The sequence below is a fragment of the Falco peregrinus genome, chromosome Z, assembly GCF_023634155.1.
Source record: "Falco peregrinus isolate bFalPer1 chromosome Z, bFalPer1.pri, whole genome shotgun sequence".
Classification (NCBI taxonomy): Eukaryota; Metazoa; Chordata; class Aves; order Falconiformes; family Falconidae; genus Falco; species Falco peregrinus.
The window spans coordinates 71,854,731-71,868,551 of NC_073739.1; positions in this window are offsets into that span (position 1 = coordinate 71,854,731).

The window sequence follows — 13,821 nt, forward strand, 5'->3', positions numbered from 1 at the left end:
GTGAGAAGCCTAATGGGATCGCATCAATAGCTGATAGCATTTCAGAGCCAAAGGGCTGTGTAGGATGGCTACACTGGCTTTTCCACAGCTAGCGGCAACCACTTAAATGGGCACAGAGGGACAGAGAGGTTTATTTGAAAAGTTAATACAGCATTGTGGCTAGTTACAAAAGAGTGTGGCATTGGAGCCAGAAACTTGCTACCCCCTTTCTCTCAGGTCCTTCTATTTCCTCTTCCTGATCTCTCTCTCTCTTTTTTTAAAAAAACAAACAAAAAAAAAACCCAACCCCCCCCCCCAAAAAAAAACCCCAACCAACCAAAAAAAAAACCCAAACACTTCTCTGATGAGGTGTAAACCAGTAGCTTGTGAATGGACAGAACTATAAGAGCCCCCTGGGGAAGCTCTGGCTGGAAGTACACACTGTCTCAGGTACTCTATAAATTGTAACCTCCAATCCCTGATGGTCACAGTAGCAACAGAGCAATGATTCCACATAGGTCCTATTTTGGGATAATAGCACCGTTGGTGGGTGCCCCACTGGCTGAACTGTTTTCTGTCTTTGTTCCCTACAAGACTGTTTATTAAAGAAGCCCATCGTTATACTGTACAGGCTTATCACTAGTACATGTGCTACACTGTGAAGTAGACAGGGTTTCAGTTTCCGTTTTCCTTTTTCCTTACTGTATTTTCTTGACATGATCTTAAACAAAGCAAGGGCAGATAGATGAGAAACAAGACTAAAGAGGAATGCACATTTCTGAGTTACAATCCGATATTATCTGTGCGAAACATGTTCTGTATAAACCACTGCTTTTCATTTGACATCTTATGTCCATCGCTATTTTTGTAATGAAACAATGACTTATCAGCTGTTTAATACATCCTAGTGTGTTGTTAGCATAGCAAGTAAGATAAATACAAATAAAGGCACTCATTTGTATGAAGTTCATTTAAGGAAACTCATTTATTTGGAGCAGCAAGCTAACGTGACTTTTTAAATATGCATTTGCTGCTATGGAATCATTACTGCAATCAAGATACACAAAAATCTTTTGTAAAAATAATTATACTTTAAAAGCACACAGCTCAAAGTTGCTGTTATAATAATGACTATAATAGCAACTGTTCAGCATTTGGACATTTTTTTGGCAGGAGGGTTTTGCATTGTTTATTGTGAGAAAGAAACAGGCTCTGAGAAAAGATGCAAATTTTCAGCAAGGGAAAAAGCAGCATCAGGTTTGGAAAACAGAATGGCAGAAAGTCTTCTATCCTTCTATCTTCCAGTCCACATAGGCTGAGGTGATTTAAAGTCATTAGGTTCTTGTCAATTTAATATGCCAGGGAAGATCTCAAAATATCTCTGTTTCATAGTATCCCTGGTATCCAGATACTCAGGCTGTGCGGTGGTCAGTGGTTTTTTGGGTTTGTTTTTTTTTTTTTCCCCCTGTGTTTTTCATTCTGGAATTCCATTCTCTGTCGGGATCCAGGGCCCACAGAACTCATTGGTAATCTGCGATTTACTTAAAAGAAAATAAGAACAGTTCTTTCATATTTATTACTCATTGTTCTTCTTGAAATGTTTTAAATGCCTGTCATCAAATCTATAGAAAAATTAAGCATTAGATAGCAGGGTGAATAAGTATGTTTTAAAGGAAAAATGATATGTCACTGGTGTGATATATTAGCTCAATTTTTTCTGTTCAGAAGGACTAGGTTCTTTACTTAGTGTTAGAGAGGATAGGATATGAATATTACTGTTGTAGAAAAGAAATTTATAAAATTGTAATGAAAAAATAAGAAAAAATCAAGAAATAAAAATGTGTCGAGTCCACATTTTAAAACCATCTTTTCTGTAACATCACAAAGGATTGATGTACTGTCCATTGTTTTTATTTTGATTCATTTAGCATACAATGAAAGCTCTTCTACACATTTGTAGAAAGAACACAAACAGTAGTCTTTTTCATTCAGACCAGAAATTATTAAAAGAAAGATGTAAATCAAATATTTCAGCCAGATAGTTTAGTATCCCATCCTTCACGTACAGACTCACTACATAATACATATCAGGTCTGCATTTTCATGCAGTCAATCCATCCCTTCTTCTCCCTTCTGAACTTCTGTCCCAAGAGAGCACTACCTCCCCCTCATGTCCTCTTTTCCATGGTAGAGTAACTGCTCTCTATGTTTCTGCAGGTTCATTGCTTTCCTTCTCTCTTTGCTTCCATTAAGACTATTTCCCTTTTTACTACTTAGCCCACCACTACTTTCCTTTGAGTCAGAGAAAAATGTTTAAGGACAGGTCTGGTTTTCATTTGGATCAGTGAAGCTAGGTTTTGAGGGAAGCTTAGATCTTGGCCCTGTTTCGTTCTCAGACACCTACTCCAAACCGTCCCTTACTTTATATTCCTTCTGTGTGTTGTCTGTAATAACACTCTTCTCTTTGTTCTCTCATGTCCCCTTTCCCCTGCAGGCTTCCTTGGCTATTTTGTTCTTTTTCTTTACTTCACTCTAGCTCCTTTTTCTCCCTTAGCTTCTCCCTGCGTTCTGCCTATACCAGCCTCTCAGCTGGGTTGGCAAAGGGCGTTGAAGGTCTCACTCATGTTGACGTGTGTTCATGGAGGAGTTTGTACCACAAACGTGTAGCTAGGGGTGTCTCTATACATCAGTGCATGTGCACTTACACTGCTGAGAGCTGGCTAGTTCCCTTCTCCAGTGAAACCATGACAGAGGGTACGGACAGTGGAACAGATTTCTGTTCTCAGCTGCGGGGGTGTCAGCTCTTCCCCTCCAAACAGGGATGTCTCTTCCACCTACAGACTGCATACAAAAAGGAAATTATTTTAATTAGTTTGTGAAATCAAAGGGAATGCTGGAGCAAACAGCCAGATAAGTTTCAAAACAAAAACATTTAAGCCAAAATAGGGGGAAATAAGAGACAATACATTTGAAGTGCTGCTTTATACAAGTCTTTCACATGGCTCCAAAAATGTCTGTATTTCTTCCAGTTATGTCTACCACCTAGTGTTAACTTCAAAATGGTGATGTATTGGGTGCTTTACTTAGCTGCTCTGTGAATGGATCCCATTCACCAGAAGTCCCAGCTCACTCCATATGCAGGCAAAACTCCCAGTGAAGACAATGGGAGTCCAGGTCTCCTGACTCACATTTTGCTCAGGCAAAACCCCCATTGTCCAGTGGCTGTGGCTGCTTTGCTCAATGAGCAGTGATTCAGAATTGCTGAATAGGAACTCAGTCAGCTGTGCTTTGATATTAATTTCCTGATGATTCATTTATGCTGTAAAATCACTATTTTTTTTTTTTTTTTTTGTAGGATTAGCTAGGAATTTTGGTTCAGCTTAAACATTAAAAACACATCACCTATGACAATGTGCCATCTTGGGAAAAGTATCCCTAAAGCAGGATTATCTCTGAGATCTGAATACTTCTTGAAAAGTATTTGCTATTCTTGACTTCTTCTAAGCCCAGGAATATGAAAGCTTTTGATTCTTTGATTGGGTTCCTGGTAAGTTATTGAAGAGACAATTCCAGCGATTCAGTGGCTCAAAATAAGAGAATAAAATGAGAGATGAATGAAATTACTTGATCACATACAGCTGCTTTTGTAATGCTGTATTCAAACAGCTTAGAACAAGTTATGTGAACTTTGGATAATCACAAGCTATTAAAGTCTACAATGGTTCAGTAACAAACGAAACTCAGAATTCTTGTTTGCACACAAAACATAGTTAGAATAGCTGAAATCTTGTTTGAACTGTAGGAATAATATTTTACTTTGATGGACCTATTTGAATACCATAAAAACGAAATATGCTTTGCCTCAGATTAAATTTTTGTATTTTGTATTTCCCCCTTTTTGTTAGTGATGTGTGAACAGCTTAATTCCCTTTTTTCCTCTGATACCTAAACGTTCTCTAAATGTAGTGCAAAAACCATGTAAAATGCCACTAATTTAACTTCCCATTAATTCCAGTGATGTGAATGCTTGTGTAGGTTGTGTGTATTTAATATTTATTCTGTAAACAATTTGAATAGAGTCTAATATTTACACATTAACAATATACTACAAAATTGTACTTTAAATAGATATGAAGCACAACCCTTAATATATTTCATTTGCATTACCAGGAACTCCAGGAACCATCTGTAGCAATGAGTCTCATCTTCCACAGATAACTCACTGCTCCATAAGATGTGAGAGCAGTGATCCAGAAAGTGCAGCTCTCTGCCTGCCACAGAACTTCCCCTGGATTACATTAAAAATGCAGATATTTAGCCTCTCAGAGACTCAAGGGTGACAGTGTAGTGTAAGGGTCATGAAGCACATTGTTTATATATCAGATGAATGTCATAGCCGGAAATTTATTAAATAGGAATCTTTAGATAATCCTGGAAAGGCATTTCATCCAGTATCCTGGGATGGACATCAGCTAGGTAGCATACTTCCATCACCAGTAATCAATCAAGTTTTTGCTTTAATTGGGATTCTGGTTCTTTCCTTTCTTTCCTCTTCCACATTAGGTATCCTATCACCCTCTTGTATGAGATAGTTTTTAGACATACTGTTCATATAAAATATTCCAACACTTTCCATCCTTCCAGAGAAAGCTCTCTACTGGTGGTTCTTTTCCTTGTAGGGTTTTTACTTAATTTTAATGGCTTTTTGAGGTGTTTTTTTTCTTTCCACAGAGGTAACCTTTCCCTACCACAGTGTTGGCTATTGTGATAGATACAGGGTAATAACAAGCCTTCTTCCCATACCAAATATTAATTTCCTCAAGTTTCTTCCAGTAAACATCCCACACTAATCTCCATAAAAGCTCAAATTCCCATACAACCTTGAAAGGTACATATAAACTCAGATATTTTTTTCCTTCTGTGTCAGACTGTTTTCTGGACTGTTTTCCTCTGAAATCACATTGATAAATGTAAAAGGACCGATTGCTGCTCTTTTCATAAGTTATTAGTATGTTCTAAACTTTTCATTATTTTTCTTTGTCATTATGATTACGTAGATTAGAATAAGAAAGCTGTTTGAAGAGGCATACAAGAGATATTTTAGCTACCTCTCATTTTTAATTTTTTTTTTAAAAAAAATATTACTAAACTGCTTTCCAGTGGGAGGTTTCAGCTCTGGACTTGTAAGCACTGTGAGAACTATTTATAGTTCTGTTCATTTTCTGAGTACTTCAGGTAAAAGACATGGAGAAGGGACATAACCAGTTCCCACAGTAGGGCATCAGTATCTGATAACAGCCTCTCCCAGCCTCAAGATCTCAGGATTATTCACTTCATTCTGGTACTTTTAACACAGTGCAATATAGCAGGTTTTTCATAGTCCTCATACATCACTTCCAGGTGAGGTCTCAGCACCCAGGATGCACAGCAATCTTCAACAAGCAAAATAATCTCTATTACAATCTGTCTCTCTCTTTTCTTTTTTTCCCCTTCCTTTTATTTTAAATTGCACACTTCGCTTCCTTTTCAGTGGAACAGGTCAATAAAGAAAATTGTTTTTAAAGCATGTTACATTTGTTTGGTTTCCTTGGAATACTTGTTTGTAAGTAGGGTTATGAATGAGTATAGTGTATGTGTAAAATAGAATCATAGCAGTCATTTTGAAAACACGATTTGTGACACACTGTTCTTGTATTTTATGGTACATGAGAGTATACCAAAATTAACATAAAATTTATATTTTTAAATTCATTTTTTATTTCTATTTGTTAAAAACATTATAAGCAATAGTAATAATATTTCACTAAGATATTTTTAAATTTTTAAAAAAGGAATTTCCATTTATGGCACTTTGAAATCTTTAACTTTTAGTAAAACAGCATGTATCCTTCACTGCTATCCATAGTAAAGTTGTCTGTGAAACAGTTAGGTACATTTTGACATAGTAGATCATTCCTGAAGGCAAAGTAAAGTTCAGTAAGTTTTAGGTCTCATAATATATGCGAGTAAATAGTATTGCCGCAAACAGAGCCCAACATGGAAAAATGGGTTTTGTTTTTATTGATACTTTGTGAAATAGAACTTTGAAAATGTTTTAAAATAATAGTGAACTGTGTGTATCTTGGTGTTTTGCTTTTTCAGATCTGAACTTTAAAATCTGTAGCAGGTTACAGCAGTCTGAGTTCAATAAAATAATGACTTTTAGAGTAACCATTACAAAAGAATGACTTTACAGTAACTACTAAAAAAGAAAATCAGCATAACATTTCTGTATAAAATCAAATAGTAAGATGAAATCTCAACTTACTGTAGAATATTGGTCATTATATTCCATGTATGATGCCACTTTTGTTCAATATGTTGGAATAACATGCAAAATACTTGTATGCACCAACCACACAGGTGTAATTCAGACTAAATAATCGTACTCAGTCTGAAAATTCAAAGTTATCCATACATGCCACTATTTTGACAAATTTCTGAACAAGAAGACATTGGACGTATTCAACCAACGGGCTAACTATTGAAACTTTTAAAACTGTTTGAATATATATTATTGAACCCTTACACAGTACGAACTTTTTCTTTTTAAATGTAAAATGAGAGAAATTATTCTGTAACTTCTACCAGATGCTAAATGAACTATGAGAGTTAGAAGGTTTTGAGGTAATTGTTACGCATCATTTAAAATAGCAGAAACTGTCCATTCTTCCTAGTATAGGTAAATTAGCATCTTTCTACACTGTAATGTTAAGATCCCTTGTAGAGAAAAAGTTTATGATTTTAGTTGGCCTTAGTACAAGCCAGTATCTTTGACTGTGCTGAAAGCTAGATGTTTTTAAAAGGTGTCACTGTGGACGATCCTGTGAAACAACTGTCTAGTAGCTGATTTTTATCTTGTTCAGGTATTCTTCAATCTGAGACAACATGTTAAGGCATACAGCAGTTGCTTTGGATATTTCTTAAGAAAAGGTTTGCAAGAAAGACTGTTACCCTCATGAGTATTTCTGTATGTGGACTTCTGATCACATTACTTGCTAGGAATAGTCTACAGAAAAGGAGACATATCTGTATTTGTCTTTTATTAGCTGCAAAATTTGCAATTTTATATTAACATCTATATGCGGCTTTTTAACAGATTCTTGACCACGTGAGATTACTGGAATATAACCTGGGCTACAAAGTAATCTAAAAATTGTTTAGGAACTTCCCTATTTCAAAGCTCCTTTTGCTTTGTAACTTGAACAAAATCACGAAAGGATCCAACAAGCATCAGAGCCAGGTAAGAATAAAAGACAGGAGAGTACAGCTGGGAGTAGAAAGGTGGGCAGAGTTGAGGGGAGATGACACTTTGGAAGAGCTGTGGCCTTTGATGATCTCACCCATCTCATGAAATTAACTGGCATAGGATATGCAAATTTTTCCAGAGAAACAAAGGAGCATGTTTAAGCATATGTTGTGTTTACTGACACACACAGCACTGCTTTTCCATTGTTTGTTCATTGTTTATTTGTGTATCAGTCCTTGACTAAAATATTAAATACTTTTGCATCAAAGACTTAGTCTTAACAGTTTTGAAATGTTGTTCATGTAATTTTTTTAAATGATGTAATTTTTTTAAATGCCTTTTGGATGAACTTAATTTCAAAAACAGCTTTGGTGTTATGCATAAACCGAATTCAATCTATCTTTCAGAAAGCTGTAAACAGTTAATTATATGTATAAGTCCATTCATTATTTAATATCGTTAGCTAACACAGGTTTTTTATCATTTGGACTGAAACTACAATGTTTGTAAATGAGAAGTGCTGATTTTTTTTCCCCCTTTTTTTGGTCATAGACAAGATAATGTCTGTGTTTGCTGTGACAATAACAGAAGATTTTAACATCATAGTTTTTAGTCTTAAAGAAGATGGTAAATGAAGGAATAGTCAGATTGTGCTTTGTGAACCAAGAGGAACTGCAGCCCACAGCCATGGCTGAGGTGCCCATGGGAAGCTGTGCCAGACAGGCTGGTGCATTACAAGCGCGGGGCTGCAGGACTGGCAGACTGTAGCTGCTGAGTGTGTTTGCCAGGAGCAGGGAGCAAGAGAAAACACAAACAGCAGTGGTGACCACAATCCTGTCAGGCAGCTGAGAGTCAGAGCTTCTTTGGAAAATGGTTGTCACTGGAAATACATAGTTTTCTGAACTTGGAAATTAGCTCATACTTAGTGAAACAGGATCTTGTGCATATTTCTGAAAATAAAGAGCTACCAGACCATCATCTTTCTAGTCAATAATCTGCTCCTGCTCCTGCAGCTGGATAAGTGCTGAGGGCTCTACATCTTTACTTGCCTGTCTTTACCATTATCAACAGCTCTAATAACTCTTGAGTGAGAGAAATACTCAGTGAAATCTGGATCTGCCATAGAGTGAGTACAAATGTTGCAATTCTAAACATAGGCTTCAATATTTAAATAAGCTATATGTGTTCATCTAAAAACTACTTTTCTCATGCTAAGATCTTTGAAGTCTTTCACACTTTGGACAGGAATGTTACTTCTACCACAGGGCAGAGAAAGTAGACACAGTTTTACTTGAAATTAATGAGAGCAGCCACACCTGAGTAGTTTACGTCCTGCCTACCTTGCTGTCCTAATTATATTCCTCTCTTCCTGCATTTGATCACAAACAGCCTGGCCTTTCCTAAACAAACAAGCAAAAAGAGTCTCCCCCTTACCAATAATGCCTTCTCCTTTTCTAACAATGTATGTAAGGTGATTCCCTGGGGTTTTTTGGTACTCATGCGTGTGAAAGTCAGTACATGCGCTCACTTTTGGATCACAGGAGCTCTGCGGAAACTGCAAACTTATCAGCAAATATGCAAATAGAAAAGTGCTGGACTGCTGGATTTGGGATACAAAAGTCTTAAAAGGAACCCTCAAAGAATAAATGTATTATGACCACCTTTATATACTATTTCTCTAGTTTTACTGACACTATAGCTTATCCTGTTAAACTGTCTTGATTGTGTCATCTGGAAAATGTTTTTTACAGTATTCGGGAGCCATCAGTATAGCATTCTGTAATATATTTCAACAAGACTCTTGCAGACAGGAAAACATTCACTTCCGTCTCCCTGTAGGTAGCCCCGAATTTTCTCATTGTAAATTCTACCAAGATTAAAACAAGAATGTTATTAGAAAAAATTAATATAGCAATATTTTTGCCATAGGTACTCTCAGAAAATTTTGTGGGAGGTTCATCTAAATATCTACAGCACCACTTTTAAGCCTGACATTCTTCTGGGATCGGAAAAGCTTCCAAACCTCTCATTTCCAGCATGTTAATCCATCACTGATTATATGACACACGCAAAATTGAGGGACAAATCTCTAAGCCATATTTTGGCAACCTCGTTAATGTAATTCTGCCTTTCCTCTTTATGCTGCCTCTCCCTTTTGTTTGCAAATGTGGTAATGAGTGAAATCTTCTTCGTATGAATGTACAATGACTTTGTATAGTTAAAGTGGTTTTGTTTTTCTATTCTTCATTGTTTTCTTGATAAATCTGCACTTTGATCTTGAAGCTGCCTTACCCCTGGCACAGCTCTCATGCTGGTGGTGCCTGTGGATTCTTTGTGAATGAAGACTAAAAAGTAGAGTCTCCAAGCACATGAGAATATGAGAGCTGAGATTGAGATGATGTCTAGAAATTTGCTGGTTTGTTTTCAGAAAAACACGCAGTCTCTGGGGAAACTCAAATGGTAATTCACATAGGTCACACAATGTCTTAGCAGAGCTACTGTGAAAACATTTTTTAAATATATAACTCCATCTTTAAGATCTTAACTATATTGAGGCAAGGGCTAAATCCAGTATTGAGCCAGCTGGACACTGATCACATCCGGTGATGCTGTGAATCAAGGTGAGCAGCTTGTCAAGAATAACATGTCAAATTGTCTTTTTCTTTGCTAAAGCAGACATCAAGCATGCCAATATGTACTCAGTGGAAGCCAGAGGTGCTGTCTCTCAAAGAAGCGAGATGATGCCAGTTAGTTAATTGGTGGTATCTTGCCTCTAAGTGAGGCTCTAAGTGTAGAGCCCGGTTGGAGTTGGGAGCAGGGAGCAGATGACTGAACACACTGAGATGCCAGCCCTGTGCCAGCCTGCCAACATGGTCTTCAGAATTAACCATAGCACATCTTTTTGCACCAGCACTAGGGGATGCTGATTTTTCCTTTGTAGAATTTTCTCAGGCCTACTCTGAAGAAATTTCGTATAGAACTTAGATGCAAGTTAACTGAAAGGGTGAAACTGGATTGAAACTGTTATCCCATTATTTGCCATCAGTATGGTATCTTCAATCAAAATTTAAAAATGGAACAATCAAAACAACTTGAGAAAAGCATTGCATTTCCTCAGATCTGTTGCAAATTAAAGTTCTAATTAAATTATAACTGTGAAAAGAGACATTTCAAATGATTAAAATTTCTTTTGTCACAGATGGTTTATGTGAAATTGTACGCCTATAGTATGCACCTTCTCTGCAGCCTCCTCAGCGGCAGGGAGCTGGTGACTGAAAAGGCTGGGAGAGCTGTTGTCCTTGAGCACTGAATTACCAGGGTACCCCTTGGATACACTTCAATAGCTGTCAGTGATTTGAGGTACGCCATAGTGAGAAAACAAACTGAAAAGGCAGTAAGCAAAAACCAGACATTCTTAAACTAGATTCCCCTGCACAGGATTTTTTTCAACTCGAAAAGTATTTTCATCAGCTGTCGTGTATTTAGAGATGCCTAATTTTGGAGGAGAATGGCAGCTGAACCCCCGCAAAGATCTTTTTATTCAGAGCATATGCACTAGAATAATAAATATGGCATGTACTGCTGGCATGATATAGCCTTGCTGCTTCTTATTTTTCATTCTGTATTTGTGTTTACAAAGGTTGATATGTTGACGCAGTGGGAATCCTATGTTTGTGCCTTAGCCATATATACTTCTGTGTGATACAGGCAGCCACATTGGGAGCTCCCTGGTACACTGCCAAAAAACTCAGTCTTGCGATAAAAAGCAGTATTTTCTTCATGGGCAAGAGGTAATTCTGTCTCTGCACATGTTCAGTTTGGGCCCAGCGTGACAAGCAGTTCAGAAAACACACTTTGTATTTGCATGGTTATTTTGTAATTCCATGTGGACAGTGGAGTCAAAACGTTCACAGGGATTTGTTTACCCGCTCACTTGCCACTGTGACTAGTGTGCCTGCAATTTTCACATGCTCAAAAATCCGTATTTGAATGTGCCTATTGAGAAGTTTGGTTTCTGGCTATCGGGCAGCTCATATCAGGCTGCATGCAGCTACAAGGTCCCGCATGTGGCAAACTGTGAGTGCGGATTCAGAGGTTGTAAGGGCGGATTCATTGTGCCTAGGCTGATGTACAAGGAGAACAAAGGCAAGGGGTCTTTTTAAAAGAAGAACAAGAAATTTGTTTGTCTATGGGTTTGTATATGGTGACAAATGCAGAAGAGCCTCAGCAGTCTGATGCGGATGTCTTGCAGGGATAGCCTGGCAATGGAGGGAGACCAAAGCATCTGTCAGAATCCAGATAGCGCCAGGTTCCCAGTGAGGGCTGGGACTTTTGTGTCCTTTAAGCACAGAAAAGAGACAGACTCTCTTCTGTCTGAGGCTTTCTTTCTGCCTGAGGCTGCAGAATAAGGGTAGGTTTTACCAAACAAATCAGCTGGGGAATTGGCCCTGCTCTCAGAGTTGCATGGAATGCACTCTGTTTCTTTTCCTTTTCTTCTGAGTCTGGAGATTGGGAAGGAAGCAGCGTTGAAAGGAATACAGGGATGGGAAACGGCCACAAAATCTTTATAGCTGGAAATCTGCCAGGAGCTTGAGGCCTTACAGGGGGGATTTGGGGGAAGATAAAGTAACTTCCAATGGTTTACTGGAATTTTAAGAGGATGGTTTTCCAAACCACAGTATCATGATAGAAGGAATTTCAATCATGCTTAGGATTTTGGTGATAAAAGGGAAAAAAAAGGGAATGTAAAGTTCTTATAACAACCAATAATATTTATGGTGTCATGACTTTGTGTATTTTATTTACTATAAATTAGCCCTGTGCTGCTTTGAACTGTTAGGATTTATCTAGGAACTAGACACACATATAAGTTTCCCACTGAATCCTGTGAACTTGAGTCAGTTTGAGCGAAATGTTTTAGGTGGTGCTTGCAGAGAAGCTCTGCTGGCAGGACAGAAAGCATGGTAGACTCTGCAAGGAGCGCACCAGTGAGTAGCCAGGTACAAGTAGGAGTTGCAGCTGTCTGAGCTGGCAAAGCCACAGCCAGAAAGGACATATACCCTTTGTGTGCCCTAAAATACTCATATTCTGCTGCTGCACGAGTAATTGTCTGCAGTGGAACTCATCAGGTCAGCAAGGAATGTGAGGAAAGAGTGACAGCAAAAGAGGAGAACAGTCTCACCACCTGCCCAGCAGCATAAATGACATAATTCAGATCTGATGTAAACTGATCCTGTCTGTACATCTTCCATACAGGGTTCTACATCTCCATATAGTCATACTGACTAAAGAGCTGGGAAGATCTGTCTGGCATTTGTACTGTCCGAGGACCTAAGACCATGTGGCTGTACTGCTGGGGTTCAAAATTAATCCATTTTCTGGATTCCATGATGTTAAACGAATAAATAGAATAATGAACACCCCCGTGCTGTTTTGGGCAGTGACATATTTCAAATATAGTTTACTAATGGCTATGTAAAAGACTCAACAGAGTTGGAGGCAAATAGAGGCTAATAATTTTTCTGAATTCTCTGGAATGTTGGTGTCTTTTTTTGTGCTATGACCAACTTATTTTTCTAAAGCACTTTTGATACTGACTTCTATTTTTAGTAGTAAAGGTAATTTAATTTTCTTTTGTTTGGCTCCTCCTATGCAATCACAGTGACATTTACATGACTGTGGTGGTGACTCTAGCAAATGAATATGAACCATGCTCATCTTGTTAAGCAGTTACAGTTCAGTGTCATGATTCTTTCTCTTTTCACAAAGCCATGACTTTTGGACAGCTGCAGAGCATTTTTTGGTTCCATTGACAGGTTTGCACAGCATCTGCACCTGCATTAGCCTCCAGGGCTGACTGTAAAATGCTTATATATGGCAATCAAGAAGACAAGGCGTGCAAAAGCCTCAATAATAAACTCTGCTGTCCTTTCTAGACAGTGAATCTTTGATCATTTTATCTTGATTTTCTCAACAGCTCTTTTTATCTGAGTTTGTTGTTTTGTTTTTTTTCTTGGCTCTTCTCTTGGCAGAAAATCTGCTTCTCTCTGGCCACTGGTTATAGCCTTATTTTTTTTATTCTTGTCTTTAACTTTTGTAGGGCAGCCAGATACATGGGGATGGGTGTTATATAACAAATACAATAAATAAATAAAGCCTGATTTGCAATGTTCTTGCTGTCCACAGTGAAAGCTGTGGCCATGGAGAAAGGAGTTCATTACACAAAAATGCCCTGCTTGATCCTGTTGGGGCAAATGGCTAAAAAATAGGAGGGGTAGTTTGAACACAAAGTTTGAAAGCTGAAAACTGAAATTAACAAAACGTCAGCTGGTTTAGGGACAATGACTAGATGACTTAAGTGTTTTTGTTAAAAAATGAAATAGAAGCATAAAATGTCCCATTAAGCTAAAAGAGTCACTGGATTTAAATTTAAATTCTTAATCCTTCCAAATTTTAAATGGTTGAAACTTAGGTTGCTGCTGGCACTGGCTGCTGAGAAGCAATGCCAGAGTCCCAGTGTACTGCAGAAAGTTGGTTATGCAGAGCCAAAAGAC